We start from the raw sequence: 8,975 nt of genomic DNA on the forward strand, positions 1-8,975 counted from the left end.
CTTCTTCTTAACATACGTTCATCCTTCACCCTGCTCATATTCTTAAATTTCTTGCTCCTTTTCTCGTTTATATCTATCATCTTCCCCTACGACTCCTCCTCGAATCACACTCTCTCATCCCTCTTTCTTTTTTCTGCCTCATCCCGCTTCCCTTCATTTCTTCTGTTCTTAGTTATTCTTCCTTTATCTCTTTATATCCTTTTCCTTCTCCTTCGTCTTCCCCGGCCTCATCTCTCACCCTCCTTCTTTCTTCCTCACTTCTACCTCCTCCTTCATCCCTTCCTCCTCCTCCTCTTTCACAAGTGTTGAACAAAACACAAAAATTACACACTCCAGTCAACCGTATTATGTATGTCACATGTATATGCTTGTATGACCAAGTATTAGCCATTAAAGGCCTTATTGTATTCTATATGCTGTGAATTATTTACTATCCTTAGTTGTTTGTTTGTCGCATTCCATATATTGGTGTACTCCAGCCTTGGACAGGCTATCTCTGTTAATATTATAGGGTCAATATGGTGAAAATTAATGGCGTACTTTTCCACTAATCATCCCCTTGTAAATGCTTTTATATAGTAACTTAGTGCTTGAAGGAAAAAACAATATTTGACAATCCATTTTGAAATGTATAAAATCAATTATATACTGTATTATAACAGTACGAACGTGTTGATAAATAACGACATAACTACTTAGTGACTTTTCGATAATATCTTGCCATCGTCAGACCCAAACATATGAAATGAAATACAATAATATCATCATTATTAAAAATTAAATATGGCAAATATTAATTACCATACAGTATTAGATACATTGCTATAAATGAAATGAGTCAAATTCGTTCATAAAACATCAAAAAACATCGGAAAAACAGTTTCAACTTCGATTTCGTATACTGGCAACAAGTGAAATTTTACCCACCATAATTATAACACTAAAACATTGAAACAGCAATAGCTAAACATTCAAGCGTTTAACAGACACAGCAAAATCACAAGAGGTATCGGAATCTCAGAACCTAATACTAAAGACAATATATTGTTATGCCATGGCATAATTTAGAATTATAATTTTTGTGAACTAAGAGTTCTGATTATTTTCTATCCCGAGCAGCAATTATTTTGGCAAGCTTGGGGAGATTTTCTTCTATATATTGATGTATTACTTAAGTAAGAAATTCCTAGAATGTATTTTATTATTTTTTTTTTATGGTTTACTTACGTATTGTAAGCCTCGATCAGAGTAGAACATTCTAAAACTTATCAGGTGTATCTCGTTCCGACCTGCAACGCCTGGATGTCACTAGAATGCTCTAGGCGTCTAAGGAGAGTTATAAATAGCACCAGCGAGGCGTCTGGTAAAAAGGCAGTCGCCTGTTCTGCTCTAAGTGTGAAGTACAAGCCCAGTGACAGCTGAAGATAATTGGCGTTCTAGCAGCTGCATTGTGGAATTTTTTGTGAGCGATTTAAAGTGAAAAGACGAAGGAACTGTACACTGGTAGTGTGCTGACTGGACATTTTCGAAGTGAGAAGTCCAGTGGTAATGTGAACAGTTTTGTGATTATTAAAGAAGCCTACAGTTCACAGGTGTGTTCCTGTGACCTGATGGAAATCTACCCACCGATTGTGTTGCTTAGACACTGATACCGATTGTCGGGAAATTATCGGAGACTGGTAATTCGACGACATTTGTGATATATCTACTGCTTCTGTATATACGTCCTGGCCGCTGGTAACCAGCTCTGGACGCTGGTAAGCGGCGAAAGGGGTTCGTAACAATACAAAGATAAGCAAATGATACCAGCAAGTACATGACATACCTGTTAGAACAGTAAACAGTAGGGGAATCGTGGATGTCACAGTGACCCGTGTCGTCAGGGTAAGTGGTAAGGATAATACATTCTGCCTTAAGAGGCTATCACACGCGGGTAAAATTTCACTTATAGCCACTATACGAAATCGAAGTTAAAACTACGTTTTTCTAGTGGTTTTTGATGTCTTATGATTAGTAGAAGACACACCAGTAGCAGAGTGGAAATACATCTGGACCCTCGGGTAAACAAGTGAGGAACCTGGGCTACTGCTCGACCAGGAAAAGCTACCACTTAATCGTCAGAAGAGACGGCACACACACACACACACACACACTGTTTGTGGCGGTAGGCGATGGCTGTGATTGTTTGTGAGGGGAGATGATGGCTGTGATTTTTTTGTGGGTGGTAGGTGTTTAAGGATTTGATATCTCATGTTACTGTCACCTGCTGTTTTCTTCCTTGCTGTGTCGAGTGCTTGTTTGACTTCCGTCGGGGTGAGTGGTGTGGTGAGGATGTTTTTCCTGTGTGAGTGTGGTGGTGTCCACGAGTATAGTGTTTTCTGGTGTGGGGCTGTCGTGTAGTCCTTTTGTTTGTGGTGATACTGTTTATGTGGTTTAAGATGGGTCTGTGTTGGATGGGGGGTGTGGGTAGAAGATGTATTCCCAGTGGGGTTTTTTATGTTTGTGCTATTTCATCTGGCTCTCTGATTCATCTGTCATTAACTTGCAGATATAATCGAGGAAAGGCCGAGCTGTTCCCCTCATCCTCCCAATCCTTTTCCAGAATTCTCGGGGGTTGTGTGTCCTGTGCTCCTGGTCGGCCTCTTCAAGAACTTACCCATTGCACGTCGTGATCTTGGCGGAGGCTGTGGATGATATGTGTTCTCAGTGTGGTGATGTTTGCTTGCGCGGGTGCAAAGTTTTGCTTGTTCTGTTTAAATCGTCGTATGTCACAGTGTAGTAGACGTTGTGTTCTTATGGGGGGTTTGAAGAAGTATCTTTTCTTGTGTGTCTTGGTATGTGCGTGTCTGCCGCGGTGGCATTTGTGCTAAAAATTTGTGACCATGTTTCCTCTATTTTTCCTGTGGGTTGATGTTCATGGGTGAATGTGAAATGTTTTTCTTCCTGTTTGTATTGGTATTGGGGTGCAGGTTGTAGGGAGAAAGATGGAATTGTTGGAGAGGTGTAATGATGGGTATGTGCTATGAGCCTGATAAAGGACCGGGTGAAATGTGCTGAAATTGAAGGCGCTCCAGGTCACTACCCACTACTTTGGCTCATCCACTCGTTTGAGACGAGCTGTGTGTACTGTTTCAAGATCCTGCGTCTGCGACTTGTGTATGGAGTCAGACCACCACACTGAAATGTGTAAATTCACATTAAAAGATGCGATCCACCTTTTAGTAAAAACAGGGTGGTGGACGATAAGATGTCATTTGGGTCACATTTCAAAATTTGTTTGTATGTCGTGCATAAGGGGCTTTTATTCATCTTTCAATTAAGGGCCACGATAACTTTACCACCAACTTTACATAAATTACATAAATTTAATATCAGTTATCACTAGAATATTTTTTTCAAAATTCTTCGTAATATCATATCACGATAATCACTCATATTGTTAATAATGACAGAAACAAACCCTCTGTGATTAACCTTGGCAAGGGTTAGGTCCACATGTTGCCGAGGTGATAAACGCCCATCAATGAATCTACAAGAGCACATGTAAACTATAAAGCATGTGAATCATTAACGTTGCCGGACCCAGTAATGAGTAAGAGTATATCCAGTTGTATTAAACTATTCTCCTCTTTCCAGGCAGCTGTGTGCACCTCACGTCTCACCGAGTGTTTTCAACAATACATGTCTTACTTTCAGATGACTTTGCAGTTATATTGGATTAGGAACCATAACTCTTATTTTTGTAGATTACCTCCATGTTTAATACGCCCTACTGTCAATAAATTTCAGGTTGTGTGATTTTCTATACGTGTTCATGGTGAAACCAAGAGGTCGCGAATACACATTAATGTGTTTGCCAATTTTCTGGGTACATTTTTATGGCAAATTACTATACATACTGTAGTCTGACAATTAAGTTCGCGAACTCATGCTACAGGCACCAGTATGTACCACAGTGCTCCCAAACCCAGAAAATCTGACCAAAACTCCTTGTGAGTAAATTTAATGAAAATTAATTCTTAAGATAAACAGGTTTGGGGGTTCATAACACCACTATATTAATTGGATGTGATGCGTTGTTTTTAATTTAGAGCATTTAAGTTGTTGCACTGAAACTGCAAATGCGTGTTTTGGGTTCTGGATACCTCTGGTAATACTTGAAATATTTTGTATATATTATTTTGTAACAAGCATTGCATGCCGAATACAAAAAATGCATTAAATGCCATATGTTGCATATTCGTTGCATGTTGCAAATACATGAAGTTAAATAAGAATTCAATCGTGTTCTATTATATAATGCTACTTGCGACTGAGTGACTCATAAATATTCTATGATACAGGCATGATACATTACTAAATATTTGCACATACGGGTAATAAAGATCATTGATCACGAAAAAATTATCACATTTTACTTTTAACATGATGCCCCCCAAAATAATAATAATGAAAATAAAAACAACAATATGCCAGTGAGCTTTTGGAATTGCCAGTTTGCTGCATATGCCAAAACACATGCCCATAATCATGTCAGAAAACTGCTTTGCTGATTTTTATAAAACTTGATAATAACACCCTGTGGGATCCCCAAGTGCTTGTAGACACTTTATTTTTTTTTCTAACTGGGTAATCCAAAATTAAGAACATAAAAAATTAACGGCTGAACTGATTGACTTTCTGCCTCATTTACTCATAATTGCAGGGTCTCAATTGTTTCTCTTATTTGACAACGCAACATTTATATATAATTTTTAACTTTTGATCTGTCATATTTTTTGTTTCAATTTCTGTATTAATTTACGGTGCAATTTATTTTTTCTCTTACTTTAATTTTGTCACCCTCCCAGTCCCCCATGTGGGTCGGTGACCTGTGCCTGGGTGGACAAATATCCATAAAAAGGTGGGTGTGTGTATGTGTGTGGGTCAGTGACCTGTGCCCGGGTGGACTAATCACCGTAAAAAAAATGACTTTAAAGACTCCAGGCCGTCCTCTTTCAACCCTAGGTTAGATGATTGCTTCAGATTCACTAGTCAATACTCCTAAGGTGCACACCTCACAGATAATGTTGATTGACAATGCTGACGGTAACAGCTGGAAAAGTCCCCACCTGTACGTGACAACACAGCGACGTAGTCATGGGCGTGAAAACGTGGATTACACCTATTTGCCAGTTCCCGGTAATTCAGTAAAAGTCACCCAGGTGTGGATACACAGCCAGGGCCATGCCTAGGAGGGTGCGGGGCCCGAGGCAACTCAGCCACTGCGGGGCCCCAGATAAAAAAGAAAAAGAAAAAAAAGTAGAGTATAAGACATATTATGGAAAACTGTGACCACTAATTATCAAGCGACACAAACTAACACTTAAGATCTTATTATCATAAAAACAGTGAAAATAGTAAATGATATATTTAATAAATACTATATCTACAGTTATGTAAAAATTATAAAAACATAAACGAACTAAGCATTGATTTGTGGCTGCGCAAAAAGGATATTGTTACTCCTGCTCAATGCCATTCATTCAGCCCTGACTACGGCGCTGCATTGCCCAACACCTCGTACCCAAGTCCTTCCACACTACCTGACTGTGGATCATGTAGTCATAGGGAGAGATCTGTGCTGAAAAAAAAAAAAAACCTACCATCTAAACTCACAGATCATTTATTTTATTTTTGTCGTTCCCGCGCCCGTATTTTCCGAATAAGTTTTTTCTCCTTCACGTTTTAAATTTTTTCTTAATACTTCTTAATATCATTTTCGTCCATTAAGGACCCATCCCATCTCCTGGGGGTCTCGTTGCATTGCAATTTTTCTGTAACATCTTTTAAAAACAACCGTTACTGTTTCCTCTCCTCCCGGCGAGTGAGGTAGATGGCGGGAGGACATCCGCTGTCCTCCTCATCCTCCTGGTCGGTGAGAACAGTGACTGGAGGAGACCCGTTGTCCTCCTCCTCCTGGTCGGTGGGGAGGGTGGCGGGAGGAGACCCGTTGTCCTCCTCCTCCTCGCCGATGGGGAGGGTGGCGGGAGGACATCCGCTGTCCTCCTACTCATCCTCCTGGTCGGTGAGAAGAGTGACTGGAGGAGATTCGCTCTCCTCCTCCTGGTCAGTGGGGAGGGTGGCGGGAGGAGACCCGTTGTCCTCCTCCTCCTGGTCGGTGGGGAGGGTGGCGGGAGGAGACCCGTTGTCCTCCTCCTCCTCGCCGATGGGGAGGGTGGCGGGAGGAGACCCGTTGTCCTCCTCCTCCTCGCCGATGGGGAGGGTGGCGGGAGGAGACCCGCTGTCCTCCTCCTCCTGGCCGGTGAGTCGTTCCCACGCCCGTTTTTTCCGAATAAGTTTTTTCTCCTTCAAGTTTTAAATTTTTTCTTAATACTTCTTAATATCATTTTCGTCCATTAACGACCCATCCCATCTCCTGGGGGTCTCGTTGCATCGCAGTTTGTCTGTAAACTCTTTTAAAAACAACCGTTACTGTTTCCTCTACTCCCGGCGAGCGAGGCGGATGGCGGGAGGACATCCGCTGTCCTCCTACTCATCCTCCTGGTCGGTGAGAAGAGTGACTGGAGGACATCCGCTGTCCTCCTCCTCCTTCCGACCATTGACGAGGGTGGCAGGAGGAGATATATTGTCCTCCTCCTCCTCCTCCTCCTCCTGGCCGGTGAGGAGGGTGGCAGGAGGAGATATACTGTCCTCCTCCTCCCGGCTGGTGAGGAGGGTGGCAGGAGGAGATATACTGTCCTCCTCCTCCCGGCTGGTATGGTACGAATCAATAACTATAAATACTATTCCTAGCATCAGTGTAATGCCTCCCACGAAGGAGGTTACCCAGGGGAGGGGCGACTCTGGCTCTGGGGTCACCCCATCCTCTGTAAGGGCTTGCTACATTATTTTGTTTTGCTATTCAGTCATCGTAATATAGACAACATCCCGTAGTAGGGGTATGTGTTCATAATATCCCGCACTAATTTTTGGGAGTGGAATTATTTTTTATGATTTTAGTTCGTTTTTTTTAACCCATCTCGGGAATATGTAATGCATTATATCCATTAGTAATTAATAGTAACTTTTATTTTATTACTTATTTTGTATAGCTGCCTTAATTTACAATTCCAACAGTTTTTTGCTGAATTCTACCTACTATTTTCTTTCTGTAACCAGACGTGCCATAAAGCACACTACTACAAAGAGCAAAATCCAACACTTGCAACGCATTTTATACTATTTAATGACCTTTAATGCCTCGTCTGATTCTGTCTCATATTGTACTGTAGAACATTAAGTTATAATCAGGTTGGAATCTAAGTAGATGGTGATGAAGATTATGAACAGCATATAGTGGTAGAATAGATGTAGGTGTTTGTGAGTGAAGTGTAGAGGGTAGTGAAGGTACCAGGGCGAATGAGACATAGAGGGTAGTGAAGGTAACAGGCCGAATGAGACATAGAGGGTAGGGAAGGTAACAGGCCAGATGAGACATAGAGGATAGTGAAGCTAACAGGCCGAATGAGACATAGAGGGTAGTGAAGGTAACAGGCCGAATGAGACATAGAGGGTAATGAAGGTAACAGGCCGAATGAGAGATAGAGGATAGTGAAGGTAACAGGCCAGATGAGACATAGAGGATAGTGAAGCTAACAGGCCGAATGAGACATAGAGGGTAGTGAAGGTAACAGGCCAAATGAGACATAGAGGGTAGTGAAGGTAACAGGCCGAATGAGACATAGAGGGTAGTGAAGGTAACAGGCCAAATGAGACATAGAGGGTAGTGAAGGTAACAGGCCGAATGAGACCTAGAGGGTAGTGAAGATAACAGGCCGAATGAAACATAGAGCGTAGTGAAGGTAACAGGCCGAATGAGACATAGAGGGTAGTGAAGGTAACAGGCCAAATGAGACATAGAGGGTAGTGAAGGTAACAGGCCGAATGAGACATAGAGGGTAGTGAAGGTAACAGGCCAAATGAGACATAGAGGGTAGTGAAGGTAACAGGCCGAATGAGACATAGAGGGTAGTGAAGGTAACAGGCCGAATGAGACATAGAGGGGGTAGTGAAGGTAACAGGCCAAATGAGACATAGAAGGTAGTGAAGGTACCAGGTTGAATGAGACATAGAGGGTAGTGAAGATAAAATGCCGAATGAGACATAGAAGGTAGTGAAGGTAACAGGCCACATGAGACATCGAAGGTAGTGATGATAACAGGCCAAATGTGACATAGAAGGTAGTGATGATAAAAGGCCGAATGAAACATAGAAGGTAGTGAAGATACCAGTTTGAATGAGATAAAGAGGGTAGTGAAGGTAACAGGCCGAATGAGACATAGAAGGTAGTGAAGATAAAAGGCTGAATGAGACATAGAAGGTAGTGAAGGTAACAGGCCAAATGAGACATCGAAGGTAGTGATGGTAACAGGCCAAATGTGACATAGAAGTTAGTGAAGATAAAAGGCCGAATGAGACATGGAAGGTAGTGAAGATAAAAGGTCGAATGAGACATAGAAGGTAGTGAAGGTAACGGGCCGAATGAGACATAGAAGTGTAATGAAGGGAAGAGGCCGAATGAGACATAGAAGATAGTGAAGATAAAAGGCCGAATGAGACATAGAAGGTAGTGGAGATACCAGGCTGTATGAGACATAGAGGGTAGTAAAGGTAACAGGCCGAATGAGGCATAGAAGGTAGTGAAGGTAAAAGGCCAAATGAGATATAGAAAGTGGTGAAGATAAAAGGCCGAATGAGACATAGAAGGTAGTGAAGGTAACAGGCCAAATGAGACATAGAAGGTAGTGAAGGTACCAGGTTGAATGAGACATAGAGGGTAGTGAAGGTAAAAGGCCGAATGAGACATAGAAGGTAGTGAAGGTAACATGCCAAATGAGACATCAAAGGTAGTGAAGGTAACAGGCCGAATGAGACATAGAAGGTAGTGAAGGTAACAGGCCGAATGAGACATAGAAGTGTAGTGAAGGGAAGAG

Source organism: Homarus americanus, unplaced genomic scaffold (assembly GCF_018991925.1).
Source record: "Homarus americanus isolate GMGI-L3 unplaced genomic scaffold, GMGI_Hamer_2.0 scaffold33468, whole genome shotgun sequence".
Lineage (NCBI taxonomy): Eukaryota > Metazoa > Arthropoda > Malacostraca > Decapoda > Nephropidae > Homarus > Homarus americanus.